We start from the raw sequence: 24,352 nt of genomic DNA, 5'->3' as shown, positions 1-24,352 counted from the left end.
CATGTAGATACATAACATGTAGATACATGACATGTAGATACATGACATGTAGATACATGACATGTAGGTACATAACATGTAGATACATGACATGTAGATACATAACATGTAGATACATAACATGTAGATACATGACATGTAGATACATGACATGTAGGTACATAACATGTAGATACATGACATGTAGATACATGACATGTAGATACATAACATGTAGATACATGACATGTAGATACATGACATGTAGATACATGACATGTAGATACATGACATGTAGATACATAACATGTAGATACATAACATGTAGATACATGACATGTAGATACATAACATGTAGATACATGACATGTAGATACATAACATGTAGATACATGACATGTAGATACATAACATGTAGATACATGACATGTAGATACATGACATGTAGATTACATGACATGACAGAGGTGAATGTCATGTAATCTACATGTCATGTAGATACATGACATGTATCTACTTGTCATGCATCTACATGTCATGTACCTACATGTCATGTATCTACATGTCATGTATCTACATGTCATATATCTACATGTCATGTATCTACATGTCATGTATCTACGTGTCATGTATCTACATGTTATGTATCTACATGTTACATATCTACATGTCATGTATCTACATGTCATGTATCTACATGTCATATATCTACATGTCATGTATCTACATGTCTTGTATCTACATGTCATGTATCTACATGTCATGTATCTACATGTTACATATCCATGTCATGTATCTACATGTCATGTATCTACATGTCATATATCTACATGTCATGTATCTACATGTCATATATCTACATGTCATATATCTACATGTCATGTATGTACATGTCATGTATCTACATGTCATGTATCTACATGTTACATATCTACATGTCATGTATCTACATGTCATGTATCTACATGTCATATATCTACATGTCATGTATCTACATGTCATGTATATACATGTTATGTATCTACATGTCATGTATCTACATGTCATGTATCTACATGTTACGTATCTACATGTCATGTATCTACATGTCATGTATCTACATGTCATATATCTACATGTCACGTATCTACATGTCATGTATCTACATGTCATGTATCTACATGTCATGTATCTACATGTTATGTATCTACATGTTATGTATCTACATGTCATGTATCTACATGTCATGTATCTACATGTTATGTATCTACATGTCATGTAGATACATGATATGTAGATACATGTCATGTATCTACATGTTACATATCTACATGTCATGTATCTACATGACATGTAGATATGTAACAAAAAATCCAATCAGTCGTGATTGTTGTGAAAGAGTAGCACAGTAAATATGTTATTAAGACAATATTGTGATTGTTGTGAAAGAGTAGCACAGTAAATATGTTATTAAGACAATATTGTGATTGTTGTGTTTGATGACCTCACTCTGGGCTCAGCTGGCGTGTAGGCGGGACCTGCGGGGGCGCCAGGGCTGCGTCTCATTGGCCGCCGGAAGCTGCTCTTCCTGCTTGAGTGGCGGCCCCGTAATGAGCGCCGGTGGGAATCGAACCTCAGACCCGGGCGCCGACACGGCCGGAGGCGGGGGGACGGAGGAGGGCGAACTCCTTCACCCATCATGGCCGCCGCGGCCGCGCTCCCTCGGCCCGTGCTGCGTTCGAGGTGCCTGGGAGAAAGCGGACAGAGGTGAATTTTTTTTTTGGTGTGTATTCTTTGACGTGTTCTTTTTTTTTTTCTTGAAAGATGTAAAGATGCATTTGTAGTCAGAGACAGTGATCATGTGTGTGGGGGCGCTGACCTGGGCGTTGCCATGGAGACCACACAACACAACACAAGTTGTGTAGCTGTGTGTTTGTTGCTTTCCTTTGACTAGTGTGTTGGTGCTGCATCAGTGAGCACACACACACACACACACACACACACACACACACACACACACACACACACACGGCCGGCCCAGGTGTGTGATTGGCAGTATTTGGCGGTGGTTGTCATGGCAACAGATGAGAAGAGAGAATATGTTGTAATTAAAACAGATGTCTTTTTTTCCTTTGTTTGCTTTTCCCTTTTGTGTCCGGGCAGCACGGTGGTACAGGGGTTACACAATACAAGGTCCGGGGTTCGATCCCGGGCTCAGGATCTTTCTGTGTGGAGTTTGCATGTTCTCCCCGTGACTGCGTGGGTTTTTCCCACCTCCAAAGACATGCACCTGGGGGTAGGCTCCTCCCACCTCCAAAGACACGCACCTGGGGATAGGCTCCTCCCACCTCCAAAGACATGCACCTGGGGATAGGCTCCTCCCACCTCCAAAGACCTGCACCTGGGGATAGGCCCCTCCCACCTCCAAAGACGTGCACCTGGGGATAGGCTCCTCCCACCTCCAAAGACATGCACCTGGGGATAGGCCCCTCCCACCTCCAAAGACGTGCACCTGGGGATAGGCCCCTCCCACCTCCAAAGACGTGCACCTGGGGATAGGCCCCTCCCACCTCCAAAGACGTGCACCTGGGGATAGGCCCCTCCCACCTCCAAAGACCTGCACCTGGGGATAGGCCCCTCCCACGTCCAAAGACGTGCACCTGGGGATAGGCCCCTCCCACCTCCAAAGACATGCACCTGGGGGTAGGCTCCTCCCACCTCCAAAGACACGCACCTGGGGATAGGCTCCTCCCACCTCCAAAGACATGCACCTGGGGATAGGCTCCTCCCACCTCCAAAGACCTGCACCTGGGGATAGGCCCCTCCCACCTCCAAAGACGTGCACCTGGGGATAGGCTCCTCCCACCTCCAAAGACATGCACCTGGGGATAGGCCCCTCCCACCTCCAAAGACGTGCACCTGGGGATAGGCCCCTCCCACCTCCAAAGACGTGCACCTGGGGATAGGCCCCTCCCACCTCCAAAGACGTGCACCTGGGGATAGGCCCCTCCCACCTCCAAAGACCTGCACCTGGGGATAGGCCCCTCCCACGTCCAAAGACGTGCACCTGGGGATAGGCCCCTCCCACCTCCAAAGACATGCACCTGGGGGTAGGCTCCTCCCACCTCCAAAGACACGCACCTGGGGATAGGCTCCTCCCACCTCCAAAGACATGCACCTGGGGATAGGCTCCTCCCACCTCCAAAGACCTGCACCTGGGGATAGGCCCCTCCCACCTCCAAAGACGTGCACCTGGGGATAGGCTCCTCCCACCTCCAAAGACATGCACCTGGGGATAGGCCCCTCCCATCTCCAAAGACGTGCACCTGGGGATAGGCCCCTCCCACGTCCGAAGACGTGCACCTGGGGATAGGCCCCTCCCACCTCCAAAGACGTGCACCTGCGGATAGGCCCCTCCCACCTCCAAAGACATGCACCTGGGGATAGGCTCCTCCCACCTCCAAAGACATGCACCTGGGGATAGGCTCCTCCCACCTCCAAAGACATGCACCTGGGGATAGGCTCCTCCCACCTCCAAAGACGTGCACCTGGGGATAGGCTCCTCCCACCTCCAAAGACGTGCACCTGGGGATAGGCCCCTCCCACCTCCAAAGACATGCACCTGGGGATAGGCCCCTCCCACCTCCAAAGACGTGCACCTGCGGATAGGCCCCTCCCACCTCCAAAGACGTGCACCTGGGGATAGGCCCCTCCCACCTCCAAAGACCTGCACCTGAGGATAGGCCCCTCCCACCTCCAAAGACGTGCACCTGGGGATAGGCCCCTCCCACCTCCAAAGACGTGCACCTGCGGATAGGCCCCTCCCACCTCCAAAGACGTGCACCTGGGGATAGGCCCCTCCCACCTCCAAAGACGTGCACCTGGGGATAGGCCCCTCACACCTCCAAAGACGTGCACCTGCGGATAGGCCCCTCCCACCTCCAAAGACGTGCACCTGGGGATAGGCCCCTCCCACCTCCAAAGACGTGCACCTGGGGATAGGCCCCTCCCACCTCCAAAGACATGCACCTGGGGATAGGCTCCTCCCACCTCCAAAGACATGCACCTGGGGATAGGCTCCTCCCACCTCCAAAGACATGCACCTGGGGTTAGGCTCCTCCCACCTCCAAAGACATGCACCTGGGGATAGGCTCCTCCCACCTCCAAAGACGTGCACCTGGGGATAGGCTCCTCCCACCTCCAAAGACGTGCACCTGGGGATAGGCCCCTCCCACCTCCAAAGACCTGCACCTGAGGATAGGCCCCTCCCACCTCCAAAGACATGCACCTGGGGATAGGCTCCTCCCACCTCCAAAGACGTGCACCTGGGGATAGGCTCCTCCCACCTCCAAAGACGTGCACCTGGGGATAGGCCCCTCCCACCTCCAAAGACCTGCACCTGAGGATAGGCCCCTCCCACCTCCAAAGACGTGCACCTGGGGATAGGCCCCTCCCACCTCCAAAGACGTGCACCTGCGGATAGGCCCCTCCCACCTCCAAAGACGTGCACCTGGGGATAGGCCCCTCCCACCTCCAAAGACGTGCACCTGGGGATAGGCCCCTCACACCTCCAAAGACGTGCACCTGCGGATAGGCCCCTCCCACCTCCAAAGACGTGCACCTGGGGATAGGCCCCTCCCACCTCCAAAGACGTGCACCTGGGGATAGGCTCCTCCCACCTCCAAAGACATGCACCTGGGGATAGGCTCCTCCCACCTCCAAAGACATGCACCTGGGGTTAGGCTCCTCCCACCTCCAAAGACATGCACCTGGGGATAGGCTCCTCCCACCTCCAAAGACGTGCACCTGGGGATAGGCTCCTCCCACCTCCAAAGACGTGCACCTGGGGATAGGTTGATTGGCAACACTAAATGGGCCATAGTGTGTTTGAATGTTGTCCCTGTGATGAGGTGGTGACTTGTCCAGCGTGTACCGCGCCTTCCACCCGAAGGCTCCAGCACCCCCCGCTACCCCAAAAGGGACAAGCAGTAGAAAATGGATGGATAGATGGATTTTTATATCCTATTTTTTTCTTTTTTCTTTTTCTTTTCTTTTCATTTTTCTTTTTTCAATATCTATTTTATTTTTCATTCCCCTTTTAATTTCCTTTTTTTTTCTTTTTTCTTTTCTATTTCCTTTTCATTTTGATTTCAGGTTTTTTTTGTCTTTTTCTCTTTATATTGTTTTTTCTTCTTTTTCTTTCAGATTTTAATTTTAATTTTTGTTTACTTTTTCCTGTATTCTTTTTTTAATTGATTTTTTTATTTGTCACAATCTATTTATTTTCATTTTTCTTTTCCTTTTTGTTTTTTTTGTTTTTTTCTTTTACATTTCCTTTTTTCTTTTCATTTTGATTTCCCTTTTTGATTTATTATTTTTTTCATTTTTTTTTTTTATTGTCCCTTTTCTTTGTTTTCTTTCCTTTTTTTCGGTTTTTCATTTCCTTTTAATTTTTCTTTTTTTTTTTTTCCTTTAAATGTTATTTTTAATTTCATTTTTAATTTTTCTTTTGGTTCTCTTGTTTTTCTTTTCCATTTTTCTTTTCCTAATTGATTCTGATTTAGGTTTTCTTCTTTTAATCTTTTCTTTTCCTTTTTGTTTCAGTTTTTCTTTTTTTTCTTTCACTCTTTCCTTTGCTTTTGCTTTTTTCTTTTGTTTCTTATTGATATCGTTTTCCTCTTCATGTTCTCCCTCTTCCTCTTCTTGCTCTTCTTGCTGTTCTTCCTCCTCCTTTTCTTCTCGTTCTTTTTCTTCATTTTCTTCTCCTTCTTTTTCTTCCTTTTTTTCTCGGTCTTCTTCCTTCTTTTCTTCTCGGTCTTCTTTCTCCTTTTCTTCTCGATTTTCTTCCACATTTTCTTCTCGATTTTCTTCCACCTTTTCTTCTCGATCTTCTTCTTTCTCCTTTTCTTCTCGATCTTCTGTCTCCTTTTCTTCTCGATCTTCTTCTTCCTCCTTTTCTTCTGAGTTTTCTTCCTTTTCATCTGGGTCTTCTTACTCCTTTCTTTCTCGATCTTCTTCTTCCTCTTTTTTTTCTGGGTCTTCTTCCTTCTTTTCTTCTGGGTCTTCTTCCTCCTTTTTTTCTCGATCTTCTTCCTCCTTTTCTTCTGGGTCTTCTTCCTTCTTTTCTTCTGGATCTTCTTCCTCCTTTTCTTCTGGGTCTTCTTCCTTCTTTTCTTCTGGGTCTTCTTCCTCCTTTTTTTCTCGATCTTATTCTTCCTCCTTTTCTTCTGGGTCTTCTTCCTTTTCATCTGGGTCTTCTTACTCCTTTTCTTCTCGATCTTCTTCTTCCTCCTTTTCTTCTGGGTCTTCTTTCTCCTTTTCTTCTCGATCTTCTTCTTCCTTTTCTTCTGGGCCTTCTTCCTTTTCATCTGAGTCTTTTTCTTCCTTTTCTTCTCGGTCTTCTTCTTCCTCCTTTTCTTCTGTGTCTTCTTTCTCCTTTTCTTCCCGGTCTTCTTCCTCCTTTTCTTCTTGATCTTCTTCTTCCTCCTTTTCTTCTGGGTCTTCTTCCTTCTTTTCTTCTGGGTCTTCTTCCTCCTTTTCTTCTCTGTCTTTTTCTTGATTTTCTTCTGGGTCTTCTTCCTCCTTTTTTTCGCTGTCTTCTTCCTCCTTTTCTTCTCAGTCTTCTTCTTCCTCTTTTTCTTCTGGGTCTTCTTTCTTTTCATCTGGGTCATCTTACTCCTTTTCTTCTCGATCTTCTTCCTCCTTTTCTTCTGGGTCTTCTTCCTTCTTTTCTTCTGGGTCTTCTCTCTCCTTTTATTCTTGATCTTCTTCCTCCTTTTTTTCTCGATCTTCTTCTTCCTCCTTTTCTTCTATGTCTTCTTCCTTTTTCATCTGGGTCTTTTTCTTCCTTTTCTTCTCGATCTTCTTCTTCCTTTTCATCTGGGTCTTTTTCTTCCTTTTCTTCTCGATTTTCTTCTTCCTTTTCATCTGGGTCTTTTTCTTCCTTTTCTTCTCGATCTTCTTCTTCCTCCTTTTCTTCTCGGTCTTATTCCTCCTTTTCTTCTCTGTCTTCTTCCTCCTTTTCTTCTCGGTCTTCTTCCTCCTTTTCTTCCTAGTCTTCTTCCTCCTTTTTTTCTCGATCTTCTTCTTCCTCCTTTTCTTCTGGGTCTTCTTCCTCTTTTTCTTCTATGTCTTCTTCCTTTTCATCTGGGTCTTTTTCTTCCTTTTCTTCTCGATCTTCTTCTTCCTCCTTTTCTTCTCGGCCTTCTTCCTCCTTTTCTTCCTAGTCTTCTTCCTCCTTTTCTTCTCGGTCTTCTTCCTCCTTTTCTTCTCGGTCTTCTTCCTCCTTTTCTTCCTGGTCTTCTTCCTCCTTTTCTTCCTAGTCTTCTTCCTCCTTTTCTTCCTAGTCTTCTTCCTCCTTTTCTTCTCGGTCTTCTTCCTCCTTTTCTTCCTAGTCTTCTTCCTCCTTTTCTTCCTAGTCTTCTTCCTCCTTTTCTTCTCGGTCTTCTTCCTCCTTTTCTTCCTAGTCTTCTTCCTCCTTTTCTTCCTAGTCTTCTTCCTCCTTTTCTTCTCGGTCTTCTTCCTCCTTTTCTTCTCGGTCTTCTTCCTCCTTTTCTTCCTAGTCTTCTTCCTCCTGCGTTGAGCAAATGTCAGCCTGACTGACTGCAGCTTGACTTCCTGGGTGGAGGTCAGAGGTCAGTGAGGTTAGTCCCGCCCACCTTTATGCAACTGTCACCCAGGAAGTGCTGCTGTGGACCTGTGGGATGGCAAGGAGGTGTTCTCACCTGAGGATGCATTCAGGGTGTGAAGAGAAACGGTAAATGTGAGCTTCCTTGCCTTGAACATCTTTCATGTAAGAAATGTTTCATCAGTCCTTACTTTGCTCTTCCTTTTCATGCTTTTGTTTCCCCCCTAAAAGCTTTGATTAATATTTAGTCTTTTAGCTTGTTGTGTGCGTGTGTGTGTGTGTGTGTGTGTGTGTGTGTGTGTGTGTGTGTGTGTGTGTGTGTGTGTGTGTGTGTGTGTGTGTGTGTGTGTGTGTGTGTGTGTGTGTGTGTGTGTGTGTGATCTTATCAATAGATGTTTACAGTAATTAATGATGCTCGTTAGCAGCAGCTAGCATTAGCACGTGACTTGCTATTCATCTTGATGACAGCCGCTCACGTGACCTTTGACCTACTGAAACATTACACAACCCTCAATAGAAGCAGGAGAACAACAACAACGTGTTTCTTTTCAAAGATCATCTCAGCCTGGGCCTCGCGGTGCATTAGTGGTTCGCATGTCCGCCTCGCAGGCAGGAGATCCAGGGTTTGAGTCCTCATTGGGACTTTGCAGTTTCTTCTTCTTCCTCCTCCTCCTCCTCCTCATCCTCCTCCTGCACTAAAACATGCTTCTGTCATGTTTGAACGTCCATGTTTGTTTGAGGTGGTGCAGAGTCCTTGGACAAGATTCTGGCAGAACACAGGAGACAGCAAGGAGGAGAAGAAGAAGGGTGTGAAGGAGAAGGATAGGAGAAGATGGAGAAGGAGAAGAAGGAAGGGAAGAAGGAGAAGAGGAAAGGTAAAAAGGAGGAGAGGAGGAGGAGGAGGAGAAGAAAAGAAGGAGAAGAAGGGTTGGAAAGAGAAGGATAGAACAAGATGGAGAAGTATATGAAGGAAGGGAAGGAGGAGAAGAAAAGGAGAAGAATGGTTTGAAGAAGGATGGAAGAAGATGGAGAAGGAGACGAAGGAAAGGAAGAAGGAAGAGAGGAGGAGGAGGTGAAGAAGGAGAGGAAGGGTACGAAGGAGAAGGATAGAAGAAGATGGAAAAGGAGACGAAGGAAGGGAAGAAGGAGAAGAAGGAAGAGAGGAGGAGGAGAGGAAGAAAAGAAGGAAAAGGATAGAATAAGATATAGAAGGAGATGGAGGAAGGGAAGAAGGTTAAGAAGAAAAGGGAAGAAGAAAAGGGAAAAGAAAGGGAAGAAGGAGAAGAAGAAAGAGGAGAATGAAGAGAGGATGAGGAGAGGAGGGGTATGAAGGAGAAGGATAGAAGAAGATGGAAAATGAGACCAAGGGCGGGAAGAAGGAGAAGAAGAAAGGGGAGAAGGAATAGTAGGAGAAGGAGAAGAAAAAAAGAAGGAAAAGGATAGAAGAAGATGGAGAAGGAGATGAAGGAAAGGAAGAAGGAGAAGAAGAACAGGGAGAAGGAAGGGAAGAAAGTGGAGAAGGAAGGGGAAATGAGAAGAACAAAAGGGAAGAAGGAGAAGAAGAAAGGGAAGAAGGCAGGGATGAAGGAGAAGAAGAAAATGGAGAAGTAAAGGAAGAAGGAGAAGAAGAAAAGGGAGAAGGAAGGGAAGGAAGGGAAAAAGGAGAAGAACAAAAGGGAAGAAGGAGAAGAAGAAAGGGAAGAAGGAGAAAGGGAAAAGGGAGAAGTAAAGGAAGAAGGAGAAGAAGAAAAGAGAGAAGAAAGGGGAGAAGGAAGGGAAAAGGGAGAAGGTAGGGAAGAAGGAGAAGAAGCAAATGGAGAAGAAGAAAAGGGAAAAGAAAGGGAAGAAGGAGAAGAAGAAAGGGAAGAAGGCAGGGATGAAGGAGAAGAAGAAAATGGAGAAGTAAAGGAAGAAGGAGAATAATAAAAGGGAGAAGGAAGGGAAAAGGGAGAAGAACAAAAGGGAAGAAGGAGAAGAAGAAAGGGAAGAAGGAGAAAAGAAAAGGGAGAAGTAAAGGAAGAAGGAGAAGAAGAAAAGAGAGAAGAAAGGGGAGAAGGAAGGGAAAAGGGAGAAGGGAGGGAAGAAGGAGAAGAAGCAAATGGAGAAGAAGAAAAGGGAAAAGAAAGGGAAGAAGGAGAAGAAGAAAGGGAAGAAGGCAGGGATGAAGGAGAAGAAGAAAATGGAGAAGTAAAGGAAGAAGGAGAAGAATAAAAGGGAGAAGGAAGGGCAAAGGGAGAAGAACAAAAGGGAAGAAGGAGAAGAAGAAAGGGAAGAAGGAGAAAAAGAAAAGGGAGAAGTAAAGGAAGAAGGAGAAGAAGAAAAGAGAGAAGAAAGGGGGGAAGGAAGGGAAAAGGGAGAAGGAAGGGAAGAAGGAGAAGAAGAAAAGGGAAAAGAAAGGGAAGAAGGAGAAGAAGAAAGGGGAGTAGGAAGAAAGGATGAGGAGGAAAAGGAGGAGCAGAAGAAGGAGAAAAAGAAGGAGGAGAAGGATATGAAGAAGAAGGATAGAAGAAGATGGAGAAGCAGACGAAGAAAAGATAGGAGACGAATATTTAATTCATTCAGTCATCATTCAATTGTTACTTCTTTCCTTCGTCCCTTTGTTCATTCAATCATTCATACATTCATTCATTAGTTTATTAATTCATGTATTCATTCACTCATTCATTCATTCATTAATTCATCCATTAATTTATTCACCATTCCTTTTTCATTCATGTATTCCTTTTTTCAATCGTTCATTCATTCATTCATTCGTTCATTCATTCATTCATTCATTCATTCATTCATCTATTCATTTATTTAATCATTTATTCATTCATTCATTCATCTCGTCATTCATTCACTCAATTATACAATTAAATATATACTTTGTTCATTCGTCCGTTTGTTCATTCATTCATTCATACAATTGTTCATTCAATCAATTATACAACTGTCCCATCATTCTTTCGTATGTTCGTTCAATCATTCGTTCATTCATTAATTAATTTATTCATTCTTTAATTAATTCATCCAACCATATTCAAACAATTAAACAATTGTTCCATCGGTCGTTTGTTGATTCAATCATTCATTCATTCATTGATTCATTTATTTATTTTTTATGTATTCGTTTTTTTCATTTAATCATTCATTTATCCATTCGTTTGTTCATTCAATCATTTGTTTGTTCATTCATTTATTCATTCATTCATTCATTTGTTCATTCAATCATTTGTTCGTTCATTCAATCATTTATTCATTCATTAATTTGTTTATTCAATCGTTCGTTTGTTCGTTCATTCAATCATTTATTCATTCATTTGTTTGTTCATTCAATCGTTCGTTTGTTTCTTCAATCCGTCATTTATTCATTCATTCATTCGTTTGTTCGTTCATTCAATCATTTATTCATTCATTCATTCGTTTGTTCATTCAATCGTTCGTTTGTTTCTTCATTCGGTCATTTATTCATTCATTCATTCAATCGTTCGTTTGTTCGTTCATTCAATCATTTATTTATTCATTTGTTTGTTCACTCAACTGTTCGTTTGTTTGTTCATTCAATCATTCATTCATTCGTTTGTTCACTCAATCGTTCGTTTGTTTGTTCATTCAATCATTTATTCATTCATTCATTCGTTTGTTAATTCAATCGTTCGTTTGTTTGTTCATTCAATCATTTATTCATTCATTCGTTTGTTCACTCAATCGTTCGTTTGTTTTTTCATTCAATCATTCATTCATTCGTTTGTTCACTCAAACGTTTGTTTGTTTGTTCATTCAATCATTTATTCATTCATTCATTCGTTTGTTAATTCAATCGTTCGTTTGTTCGTTCATTCAATCATTTATTCATTCATTCGTTTGTTCACTCAATCGTTCGTTTGTTTGTTCATTCAATCATTCATTCGTTTGTTCACTCAAACGTTCGTTTGTTTGTTCATTCAATCATTTATTCATTCATTCATTCGTTTGTTAATTCAATCGTTCGTTTGTTCGTTCATTCAATCATTTATTCATTCATTCGTTTGTTCACTCAATCGTTCGTTTGTTCGTTCATTCAATTATTCATTCATTTGTTTGTTCATTCAATCGTTAGTTTGTTCGTTCATTCAATCATTTATTCATTCATTCGTTTGTTCATTCAATCGTTCGTTTGTTCGTTCATTCAATCATTCATCCAACCATATTCAATCAATTAAACAATTGTTCCATCGGTCGTTTGTTGATTCAATCATTCATTCATTAATTGATTCATTCATTTATTCATTTTTTTTATCAGTAATTTATTTATTAGTTTTTCATTTATTCATTCAATCGTTCGTTTGTTCGTTCATTCAATCATTTATTCATTCATTCATTCATTTGTTCATTCAATCGTTAGTTTGTTTGTTCATTCAATCATTTATTCATTAATTTGTTTGTTCATTCAATCGTTCGTTTGTTCCTTCATTCAATCATTTATTCATTCATCCATTTGTTCATTCAATCGTTCATTTGTTCATTCATTCGTTTGTTCACTCAATCGTTCGTTTGTTTGTTCATTCAATCATTCATTCATTCATTCGTTTGTTGATTCAATCGTTCGTTTGTTCGTTCATTCAATCATTTATTCATTCATTCGTTTGTTCACTCAATCGTTCGTTTGTTCGTTCATTCAATTATTCATTCGTTTGTTCATTCAATCGTTAGTTTGTTCGTTCATTCAATCATTTATTCATTCATTCGTTTGTTCATTCAATCGTTCGTTTGTTCGTTCATTCAATCATTCATCCAACCATATTCAATCAATTAAACAATTGTAAAAAGTAATTTATTTATTAGTTTTTCATTTATTCATTCAATCGTTCGTTTGTTCGTTCATTCAATCATTTGTTCATTCATTTGTTCATTCAATCGTTTGTTTGTTCGTTCATTCAATCATTTATTCATTAATTTGTTTGTTCATTCAATCGTTCGTTTGTTCCTTCATTCAATCATTTATTCATTCATTCATTTGTTCATTCAATCGTTCGTTTGTTCATTCAATCGTTCGTTTGTTCCTTCATTCAATCATTTATTCATTCATTCATTTTTTCATTCAATCGTTCGTTTGTTCCTTCATTCATTCATTCGTTTGTTCATTCAATCATTTGTTTGTTCATTCAATCATTCGTTTGTTCATTCAATCATTTATTCATTCATTCGTTTGTTCATTTAATCGTTCGTTCATTCAATCATTTATCCATTCATTCGTTTGTTCATTCAATCGTTCGTTTGTTCGTTCATTCAATCATTCATTCAATCGTTTGTTCGTTCATTCAATCATTTATTCATTCATTCGTTTGTTCATTCAATCGTTCGTTTGTTCATTCATTCAATCATTTATTCATTCATTCGTTTGTTCGTTCATTCAATCATTCATCCAACCATATTCAATCAATTAAACAATTGTTCCATCGGTCGTTTGTTGATTCAATCATTCATTCATTAATTGATTCATTCATTTATTCATTTTTTTTATCAGTAATTTATTTATTAGTTTTTCATTTATTCATTTATTCATTCAATCGTTCGTTTGTTCGTTCATTCAATCATTTATTAATTCATTTATTCATTTGTTCATTCAATCGTTTGTTTGTTCGTTCATTCAATCATTTATTCATTAATTTGTTTGTTCATTCAATCGTTCGTTTGTTCCTTCATTCAATCATTTATTCATTCATTCATTTTTTCATTCAATCGTTCGTTTGTTCCTTCATTCATTCATTCGTTTGTTCATTCAATCATTTGTTTGTTCATTCAATCATTCGTTTGTTCATTCAATCATTTATTCATTCATTTGTTTGTTCATTCAATCGTTCGTTCATTCAATAATTTATCCATTCATTCGTTTGTTCATTCAATCGTTCGTTTGTTCGTTCATTCAATCATTCATTCAATCGTTTGTTCGTTCATTCAATCATTCATTCATTCATTCGTTTGTTCATTCAATCGTTCGTTTGTTCGTTCATTCAATCATTTATTCATTCATCCATGTGTTCATTCAATCGTTCGTTCATTCAATCATTTATCCATTCATTCGTTCGTTCATTCAATCGTTCGTTTGTTCGTTCATTCAATCATTTATTCATTCATCCGTGTGTTCATTCAATCGTTCGTTCATTCAATCATTTATCCATTCATTCGTTCGTTCATTCAATCGTTCGTTCATTCAATCGTTCGTTCATTCAATCATTTATCCATTCATTCATTTGTTCATTCAATCGTTCGTTTGTTCGTTCATTCAATCATTCATTCAATCGTTTGTTCATTCATTCAATCATTTATCCATTCATTCGTTTGTTCATTCAATCGTTCGTTTGTTCGTTCATTCAATCATTCATTCAATCGTTTGTTCATTCAATCATTTATTCATTAATTCGTTTGTTCATTCAATCGTTCGTTTGTTCGTTCATTCAATCATTTATTCATTCATCCGTGTGTTCATTCAATCGTTCGTTCATTCAATCATTTATCCATTCATTCGTTTGTTCATTCAATCGTTCGTTCATTCAATCATTTATCCATTCATTCGTTTGTTCATTCAATCGTTCGTTTGTTCGTTCATTCAATCATTCATTCAATCGTTTGTTCGTTCATTCAATCATTTATCCATTCATTCGTTTGTTCATTCAATCGTTCGTTTGTTCGTTCATTCAATCATTCATTCAATCATTCATTCAATCGTTTGTTCGTTCGTTCATTCAATCATTTATTCATTAATTCGTTTGTTCATTCAATCGTTCGTTTGTTCGTTCATTCAATCATTTATTCATTCATTCGTTTGTTCATTCAATCGTTCGTTTGTTCGTTCATTCAATCATTTATTCATTCATCCGTGTGTTCATTCAATCGTTCGTTCATTCAATCATTTATCCATTCATTCGTTTGTTCATTCAATCATTCGTTTGTTCGTTCATTCAATCATTTATTCATTCATCCGTGTGTTCATTCAATCGTTCGTTCATTCAATCATTTATCCATTCATTCGTTTGTTCATTCAATCGTTCGTTCATTCAATCATTTATCCATTCATTCGTTTGTTCATTCAATCGTTCGTTTGTTCGTTCATTCAATCATTCATTCAATCGTTTGTTCGTTCATTCAATCATTTATCCATTCATTCGTTTGTTCATTCAATCGTTCGTTTGTTCGTTCATTCAATCATTCATTCAATCATTCATTCAATCGTTTGTTCGTTCGTTCATTCAATCATTTATTCATTAATTCGTTTGTTCATTCAATCGTTCGTTTGTTCGTTCATTCAATCATTTATTCATTCATTCGTTTGTTCATTCAATCGTTCGTTTGTTCGTTCATTCAATCATTTATTCATTCATTCGTTTGTTCATTCAATCGTTCGTTTGTTCGTTCATTCAATCATTTATTCATTCATCCGTGTGTTCATTCAATCGTTCGTTCATTCAATCATTTATCCATTCATTCGTTTGTTCATTCAATCGTTCGTTTGTTCGTTCATTCAATCATTCATTCAATCGTTTGTTCGTTCATTCAATCATTTATTCATTCATTCGTTTGTTCATTCAATCGTTCGTTTGTTCGTTCATTCAATCATTTATTCATTCATTCGTTTGTTCATTCAATCGTTCGTTTGTTCGTTCATTCAATCATTTATTCATTCATCCGTGTGTTCATTCAATCGTTCGTTTGTTTGTTCATTTAACTATTCATCCATTCATTCAATCGTTCATTCAATCATTCATGCATTCATTTATTCAGTCATTCATTGATTATTTCTTTCATTCAATGAATCAATCAACATAAAATAGTTCCTTCATCCATTCACCCATTCATCCATTCGCTGACATCATTTTGACGTTGCTCTGCTGGAACCTAAAATGGCGACCTTTGTTTCCCCCGCCACTTCCTGTCAGCGTGTCTTTGCAACATGGAGGAACTTCCTGCCGGGGAATATTGATGAGGATATTATGGGCGCTCGGCGGGGGCCGCGGGGTTAATTACTGCAAAGCATGCTGGGAGGCGAGCGCAGCTGACAAACTCTGCTTGCGTTGTGTCGTGGCCGCTGACAAGTGGGCGGGGCTTGTTAAGTGTGAGTGTATTCACCTAACACACACACACATAGGGGCCCCACATCAGCAGGGGCCCCGTTTTGCTTCAATTAGCCCGTGTGAGATGACAGGGAACTTCACATGTTTTCATCCCAGCTCCCTCCTGCTCCGTCACTGATGACAACATCATAGTTTTAGTACAAAGCATGAATCAAAAAAAAAATGCTAGTTTAATTTAAAAACAAATAATGACATGAATAAAAGCAATCATGTAATGGGGGGTCTGCTTAGGGCCCCTACTGGTACTGGCAACAATGATGTAATGGGGGGTCTGCTTAGGGCCCCTACTGGTACTGGCAACAATGATGTAATGGGGGTCTGCTTAGGGCCCCTACTGGTACTGGCAACAATCATGTAATGGGGGGTCTGCTTGGGGCCCCTACTGGTACTGGCAACAATGATGTAATGGGGGTCTGCTTAGGGCCCCTACTGGTACTGGCAACAATGATGTAATGGGGGGTCTGCTTGGGGCCCCTACTGGTACTGGCAACAATCATGTAATGGGGGGTCTGCTTAGGGCCCCTACTGGTACTGGCAACAATGATGTAATGGGGGGTCTGCTTAGGGCCCCTACTGGTACTGGCAACAATGATGTAATGGGGGTCTGCTTAGGGCCCCTACTGGTACTGGCAACAATGATGTAATGGGGGGTCTGCTTGGGGCCCCTACTGGGACTGGCAACAATGATGTAATGGGGGGTCTGCTTAGGGCCCCTACAGGTACTGGCAACAATGATGTAATGGGGGGTCTGCTTGGGGCCCCTACTGGTACTGGCAACAATGATGTAATGGGGGGTCTGCTTGGGGCCCCTACTGGGACTGGCAACAATGATGTAATGGGGGGTCTGCTTAGGGCCCCTACAGGTACTGGCAACAATCATGTAATGGGGGGTCTGCTTGGGGCCCCTACAGTTTATAATAAGTTGGCATTTTTACATTATTTAAGCTTGGATGAGTAATTTATTTAAATACCTAATTATTATTATTTTATTAATAAGATTATAATTATTATTAATTATCATCATTATTGTTATTATGATTATATTACATTATTATCATCATCATCATTTTATTATCATTGTTCATAAATAATATTGTCGGTAGAAAATGGATGGATGGATTATGATTACTATTATTATAGTTAATAATAGTATTACCATTATTATTATTATTATTCGAATTTTTCTTATTATTGTTTTTATTATTAGTATTATGGCTTATATTATTATTATTAATATTATCATTATTATAATTGTTGTTATTATTATAATTATAATACATATAATTATCATCATTTTATTATCATTGTTCATAAATAATATTTTTGTTATTATTGTTATTATGATTACTATTATTAATGTTAATAATAATAGTATCACCATTATTATTATCATTATTATTTATTATTGTTATTATTATTATTATCATCATCATTATTCGAATTGTTGTTATTATTATTATTATTATTATTATTACTTATATTACTCTTATTAATATTATCATTATTATTTTTAGTATATTTGATATTATTATTATGATCATTATTATTATTACTTATATTATTATTATTAATATTATCATTATTATTTTTAGTATAATTGATATTATTATTATTACCATTATTATTATTATTATTATTATTATTATTATTATTGAATGATGTCTTTAGAGTCATTTCAAAAAATGTTTCATACCGCTGGAAAATGTTGACTTTACCTTTCTGTTCCAAAAAAAACAAAAACTTCCATCTTATCTTCTGGGAGATGTTCTAGTTTCCAGCCAAGACTAAAGGTCAACACTTGAACAAAAAACAAATGTTCAACATTCAACAAGTTGTAAAAAGAAGCAAAGCTGTATTGATTGTAAAAACAAGTATTAACTTTGCTAAAAAAAAAAATATTTTTATATCCTCCACATGGAGAGGAGCCAGATGAGGTGGTTCGGGCATCTGGTCAGGATGCCACCCGAACGCCTCCCTAGGGAGGTGTTTAGGGCACGTCCAACCGGTAGGAGGCCACGGGGAAGACCCAGGACACGTTGGGAAGACTATGTCTCCCAGCTGGCCTGGGAACGCCTCGGGATCCCCCGGGAGGAGCTGGACCAAGTAGCTGGGGAGATTGAAGTCTGGGTTTCCCTGCTTAGGCTGCTGCCCCCGCGACCCGACCTCGGATAAGCGGAAGAAGATGGATGTTTTTAGTTAAAAATGTATTTCAATCCCAGTAACATGTTTATAGAGTTGATGTTTACACTTTCGGTGAGTTTATGTTTGAAAAAGTGATTTTTTTTAATTGTGCTGCTGACAAAGAGGAAGAAGATAATCCACATGCTTTACATACGTCATGTGTGTGCGCATGCGCGTGTAAGCTGCTTCTTTTTTTTTTTTTAACCCCCCCTCAACCCACGCACACACACACACACCCACGATCCCAACATTACCCACTTCAGTCGCGTTTCCGCTGCTTCACGCAGCACGATGTAGTGCCGCTTGGCGCCGGCGGGAGGCGCTCGGAGCGCGGGAAACTGCCGCTTTCCCGCCACCGCGCGATCGCGGAGCCCAAAGAGTGGGCTAAAAAAAAAAAAAATATTTACGACCGTCATTGTAAGTGTGTGTGTGTGTGTGTGTGTGTGTGTGTGTGTGAGGTACATAAAAACATATCGGCTGAGTGTAGAATAATATTTCTTACCTTCCCAAAAAAAAGAAAAAAAAAAAAAGAGTCCCGTTGAAGTCGAGCTTGTGACGTCACCAAGAGATAAAACACGTGATTATATATATATTTTTTTTTTTTTAAAGAGCGAGATAACAAGTTTAAACATTTAAAAAAGAGGAAATGTAAATAAAATAGTCATAATGTAGAGGGAGGGGGGGGGGAGGGAGGGAGAGAGAGAGAGAGAGAGAGAGAGAGAGAGAGAGAGAGAGAGAGAGAGAGTGGGGTCGAGCGAGCGAGAGGAAGGTGGTGCGGACTCTGTCACTTGGTCCTCCTCAGTCCTCCTCAGTCCTCCTCAGTCCGCCTCAGTCCGCCAGCATCACGGAGGCACAAGTGTTCCGAGCCGGACCGGACCCGCAGGTGCGGCTGAGTAGATCCGGTGAAGCGGTCGGACAAGTCGGAGCGGACCTTTTTTTTTTCCCCCCCAAACAATCTCGGCCGCATTGGGACTATGTCCACTAGATCCGCTGCGTCCTGCCCGCGGACCGTGGAGCCTTCCGCCGCGTGACGCACACGCACCACGCACGGCGGGGAAAAAGTGACACCTCGGGTGGAATATTCTGCTGGATTTGTTCTGTGGACTTTCATCTTGTCTGGATTCTTCTCTCTTTTTTTTTTGCTTCCAACCTTCCAAGTCCGGAGCTTCTTCTCGGACGCGCGGAGCCTCTGTAGCCGGGCTGGAGCGCTCCGAGCCGGGCGACTGCGCGCCTGACAGCCGCTGCAGGTACGAACTTCATCCACTCCTCAACTTCATTCTAGTCCCCGACCACGTTGACTTCACGTGTTCACCTTTCAACTACAACTTGAATTTTCTCACCTCCTATAAATATCACCTGCGTCGATCCCTGCGGACCGGAACCTTTTCTCATGCCGTCCGCCTCGCAGAACCTTTTGACACTCGACGTCAGCCGCAGTCAATGCCGACTTTAGGGTTCTAGTGCTTCTAATAGAGGTTCTAGTATATGTTCTGATAGAGGTTCTAGTAGATGTTCTGGTGGATTTTCTAGTATATGTTCTAGTAGATGTTCTGGTGGATGTTCTAGTAGAGGTTCTAGTAGATGTTCTGGTAAATGTTCTAGTAGATGTTCTGGTAGATGTTCTAATATATTTTCTAGTAGATGTTCTACTAAATCTTCTGGTAGAGGTTCTAGTAGATGTTCTATTAGATGTTCTGATAGACGTTCTAGTAGATGTTCTGGTGGATGTTCTAGTATATGTTCTAGTAGATGTTCTGGTAAATGTTCTACTAAATGTTATAGTAGATGTTATAGTAGAGGTTCTGGTAGATGTTCTAATATATTTTCTAGTAGATGTTCTACTAAATCTTCTGATAGAGGTTCTAGTAGATGTTCTGGTGGATGTTCTAGTAGATGTTCTAGTAGATGTTTTAATATATTTTCTAGTAGATGTTCTACTAAATCTTCTGGGAGAGGTTCTATTAGATGTTCTGATAGAGGTTCTAGTAGATGTTCTGGTGGATGTTCTAGTAGAGGTTCTAGTATATGTTCTAGTAGATGTTCTGGTAAATGTTCTAGTAGATGTTCTGGTAGATGTTCTAATATATTTTCTAGTAGATGTTCTACTAAATCTTCTGATAGAGGTTCTAGTAGATGTCCTGGTGGATGTTCTAATATATTTTCTAGTAGATGTTCTACTAAATCTTCTGGTAGAGGTTCTAGTATATGTTCTATTAGATGTTCTACTAAATCTTCTGATAGAGGTTCTAGTAGATGTCCTGGTGGATGTTCTAATATATTTTCTAGTAGATGTTCTACTAAATCTTCTGGTAGAGGTTCTAGTATATGTTCTATTAGATGTTCTACTAAATCTTCTGATAGAGGTTCTAGTAGATGTCCTGGTGGATGTTCTAATATATTTTCTAGTAGATGTTCTACTAAATCTTCTGGTAGAGGTTCTAGTATATGTTCTATTAGATGTTCTGATAGAGGTTCTAGTAGATGTTCTGGTGGATGTTCTAGTATATGTTCTAGTAGATGTTCTGGTGGATGTTCTAGTAGATGTTCTGGTAAATGTTCTACTAAATGTTATAGTAGATGTTCTGGTAGATGTTCTAATATATTTTCTAGTAGATGTTCTACTAAATCTTCTGATAGAGGTTCTAGTAGATGTCCTGGTGGATGTTCTAATATATTTTCTAGTAGATGTTCTACTAAATCTTCTGGTAGAGGTTCTAGTATATGTTCTATTAGATGTTCTGATAGAGGTTCTAGTAGATGTTCTGGTGGATGTTCTAGTATATGTTCTAGTAGATGTTCTAGTAGATGTTCTGGTAAATGTTCTACTAAATGTTATAATAGATGTTATAGTAGAGGTTCTGGTAGATGTTCTAATATATTTTCTAGTAGATGTTCTACTAAATCTTCTGATAGAGGTTCTAGTAGATGTTCTGGTGGATGTTCTAGTATATGTTCTAGTAGATGTTTTAATATATTTTCTAGTAGATGTTCTACTAAATCTTCTGGGAGAGGTTCTACTAGATGTTCTACTAGATGTTCTGATAGAGGTTCTAATAGATGTTCTGGTGGATGTCCTAGTAGATGTTCTGGTGGATGTTCTAGTAGAGGTTCTAGTATATGTTCTAGTAGATGTTCTGGTAAATGTTCTAGTAGATGTTCTGGTAGATGTTCTAATATATTTTCTAGTAGATGTTCTACTAAATCTTCTGGTAGAGGTTCTAGTATATGTTCTATTAGATGTTCTACTAGATGTTCTGATAGACGTTCTAGTAGATGTTCTAGTATATGTTCTAGTAGATGTTCTAGTAGATGTTATAGTAGATGTTCTGGTAAATGTTCTGATAGAGGTTCTAGTAGATGTTCTGGTGGATGTTCTAGTAGATGTTCTGGTGGATGTTCTAGTATATGTTCTATTAGATGTTCTGGTAAATGTTCTAGTAGATGTTATAGTAGAGGTTCTGGTAGATGTTCTAATATATTTTCTTGTAGATGTTCTACTAAATCTTCTGATAGAGGTTCTAGTAAACGTTCTGGTGGATGTTCTAGTATATGTTCTAGTAGATGTTCTATTATATTTTCTAGTAGATGTTCTACTAAATCTTCTGATAGAGGTTCTAGTAGATGTTCTAGTATATGTTCTAGTAGATGTTCTATTATATTTTCTAGTAGATGTTCTACTAAATCTTCTGGGAGACGTTCTATTAGACGTTCTACTAGATGTTCTGATAGTGGTTCTAGTAGATGTTCTGGTGGATGTTCTAGTATATGTTCTAGTAGATGTTCTGGTGGATGTTCTAGTATATGTTCTATTAGATGTTCTGGTAAATGTTCTAGTAGATGTTATAGTAGATGTTATAGTAGAGGTTCTGGTAGATGTTCTAATATATTTTCTAGTAGATGTTCTACTAAATCTTCTGATAGAGGTTCTAGTAGATGTTCTGGTGGATGTTCCAGTATATGTTCTAGTAGATGTTCTATTATATTTTTTAGTAGATGTTCTACTAAATATTCTGGGAGAGGTTCTATTAGATGTTCTACTAGATGTTCGGATAGAGGTTCTAGTAGATGTTCTGGTGGATGTTCTAGTATATGTTCTAGTAGATGTTCTGGTGGATGTTCTAGTATATGTTCTATTAGATGTTCTGGTAAATGTTCTAGTAGATGTTATAGTAGATGTTATAGTAGAGGTTCTGGTAGATGTTCTAATATATTTTCTAGTAGATGTTCTACTAAATCTTCTGATAGAGGTTCTAGTAGATGTTCTGGTGGATGTTCCAGTATATGTTCTAGTAGATGTTCTATTATATTTTTTAGTAGATGTTCTACTAAATATTCTGGGAGAGGTTCTATTAGATGTTCTACTAGATGTTCGGATAGAGGTTCTAGTAGATGTTCTGGTGGATGTTCTAGTATATGTTCTAGTAGATGTTCTGGTGGATGTTCGAGTAGATGTTCTGGTAAATGTTCTAGTAGATGTTATAGTAGAGGTTTTGGTTGATGTTCTAATATATTTTCTAGTAGATGTTCTACTAAATCTTCTGGTAGAGGTTCTAGTATATGTTCTATTAGGATGTTCCGATGAGGTGGCGACTTGTCCAGGGTGTACCCCGCCTTCCGCCCGATTGTAGCTGAGATAGGCTCCAGCGCCCCCCGCGACCCCGAAGGAAATAAGCGCTAGAAAATGGATGGATGGATGGATGTTCTACTACATGTTTTGATAGAGGTTCTAGTAGATGTTCTGTTGGATGTTGTAGTATATGTTCTAGTAGATGCTCTGGTAAATGTTCTAGTAGATGTTATAGTAGTTGTTCTGGTAGAGGTGCTGGTAGATGTTCTAATATATTTTCTAATAGATGTTCTACTAAATCTTCTGATAAAGGTTCTAGTAGATGTTCTGGTGGATGTTCTAGGATATGTTCTAATAGATGTTCTGGTGGATGTTCTTGTAGATGTTCTGGTGGATGTGCTAGTAGAGGGTCTAGTATATGTTCTGGTGGATGTTCTAGTAGAAGTTCTGGTAGAGGTTTTAGTAGATGTACTGGTAAATGTTCTGGTAGAGGTGCTGGTAGAGGTTCTAGTAGATAATCTGGTAGATGTTCTGATAGAGGTTCTAGTAGATGTACTGGTAGAGGTTCTAGTAGATGTACTGGTAGAGGTTCTGGTAGATAATCTGGTAGATGTTCTGGTGCAGGTTCTATTATAAATGTTTAATAAAGGTTTTAGTCGATGTATTGCTCGACATTCTAGTACAGGGTATAGTAGAGTTTCTGGTAGATGTTCCGGTAGATGTTCTGGTAGTAGTACTAGTAGATTTTGTGGTTGATGTTCTGGTAGATGTTCTAGTAGAGGTTCTGGTAGAGGTTCAAGTAGATGTTCTGGTAGAGGTTCTAGTAGGTGTACTGGTAAATGTTCTGGTAGAGGTTATAGTAGATGTCTGGTAGAGGTTCTAGTAGATAATCTGGTAGTGGTACTACTAGATTTTCTGGTAAATGTTCTGGTACAGGTTCTATTGGAAGTTTTTGCTAAAGGTTCTAGTCGATGTATTGCTCGACATTCTAGTACAGGGTATAGCAGAGTTTCTAGCCGTGGTTCTGGATGAGGTTCTAGTAGATAATCTGGTAGATGTTCTGGTACAAGTTCTATTATAAATTTTTAGTGAAGGTTCTAGTCGATGTATTGCTCGACATTCTAGTACAGGGTATAGCAGAGTTTCTAGCCGTGGTTCTAGTAGATAATCTGGTAGATGTTCCGGTAGATGTTCTGGTAGTGGTACTAGTAGATGTTCTGGTAGATGTTCTAGTAGATAATCTGGTAGTGGTACTAGCAGATTTTCTGGTCGATGTTCTGGTACAGGTTCTATTTGAAGATTTTAGTAAAGGTCTAGTCTATGTATTGCTCGACATTCTAGTACAGGGTATAGCAGAGTTTCTAGCCGTGGTTCTGGTAGAGGTTCGAGTAGAGTCACTTGCAAAGGTTTTGGTAGAGGTCCTAGTAAATGTCTGGTAGAGGTTCTAGTCGATGTTCTGGTAGTGGTACTAGTAGATGTTCTGGTAGATGTTCTGATACAGGTTCTAGTAGAGGTTCTAAAATATGTTCTGGTAGATGTTCTGGTAGATGTTCTAGTACAGATTCTAGAAGAGGTTTTAGTAAAGGTTCTAGTCAATGTATTGCTCGACGTTCTAGTAGAGGGTATAGTAGAGTTTCTAGCTGTGGTTCTGGTAGAGGTTCGAGTAGTATCTCTCACAAAGGTTTTGGTAGTGGTGCTAGTAGATGTACTGGTAGAGGTTCTAGTAGATGTGCTGGTACAGGTTCTGGTAAATGTGCTGGTAGAGGTTCTAGCAATTGTTCTGGTAGAGGTTTTAGTATAGGTTCTGGCAGATATTCTGCTAAAGGTTTGAGTAGATGTACTGGCCGTTCTAGTATAGGTTCGGGTAAAGATTCTAGGAAAGGTTCTAGTAGAGGTTGTACTTGAGGTTGTAGTAAAGGGTCTATT

At 39.7% G+C, this 24,352-nt stretch overlaps 1 protein-coding gene across 5 annotated transcripts in view; it reads left to right on the top strand.

The window, feature by feature from the left end:
- Window positions 1-18,696: 18,696 nt before the first annotated feature.
- The window catches only part of LOC133645024 (protocadherin-1-like), a 282,515-nt gene continuing 276,859 nt past the window's right edge, over window positions 18,697-24,352 (top strand). For all 5 annotated transcript variants that reach the window (XM_062039813.1, XM_062039810.1, XM_062039809.1 and 2 more), the window contains exon 1: window positions 18,697-19,106. The gene's annotated coding sequence lies outside the window, so the exon portion shown is untranslated. The remainder of the gene's footprint in view (window positions 19,107-24,352) is intronic.

Source organism: Entelurus aequoreus, linkage group LG28 (genome assembly GCF_033978785.1).
Source record: "Entelurus aequoreus isolate RoL-2023_Sb linkage group LG28, RoL_Eaeq_v1.1, whole genome shotgun sequence".
Classification (NCBI taxonomy): domain Eukaryota; kingdom Metazoa; phylum Chordata; class Actinopteri; order Syngnathiformes; family Syngnathidae; genus Entelurus; species Entelurus aequoreus.
Note: the sequence above shows the minus strand (reverse complement) of the source record. Positions and strands in the feature narration are given on the sequence as shown.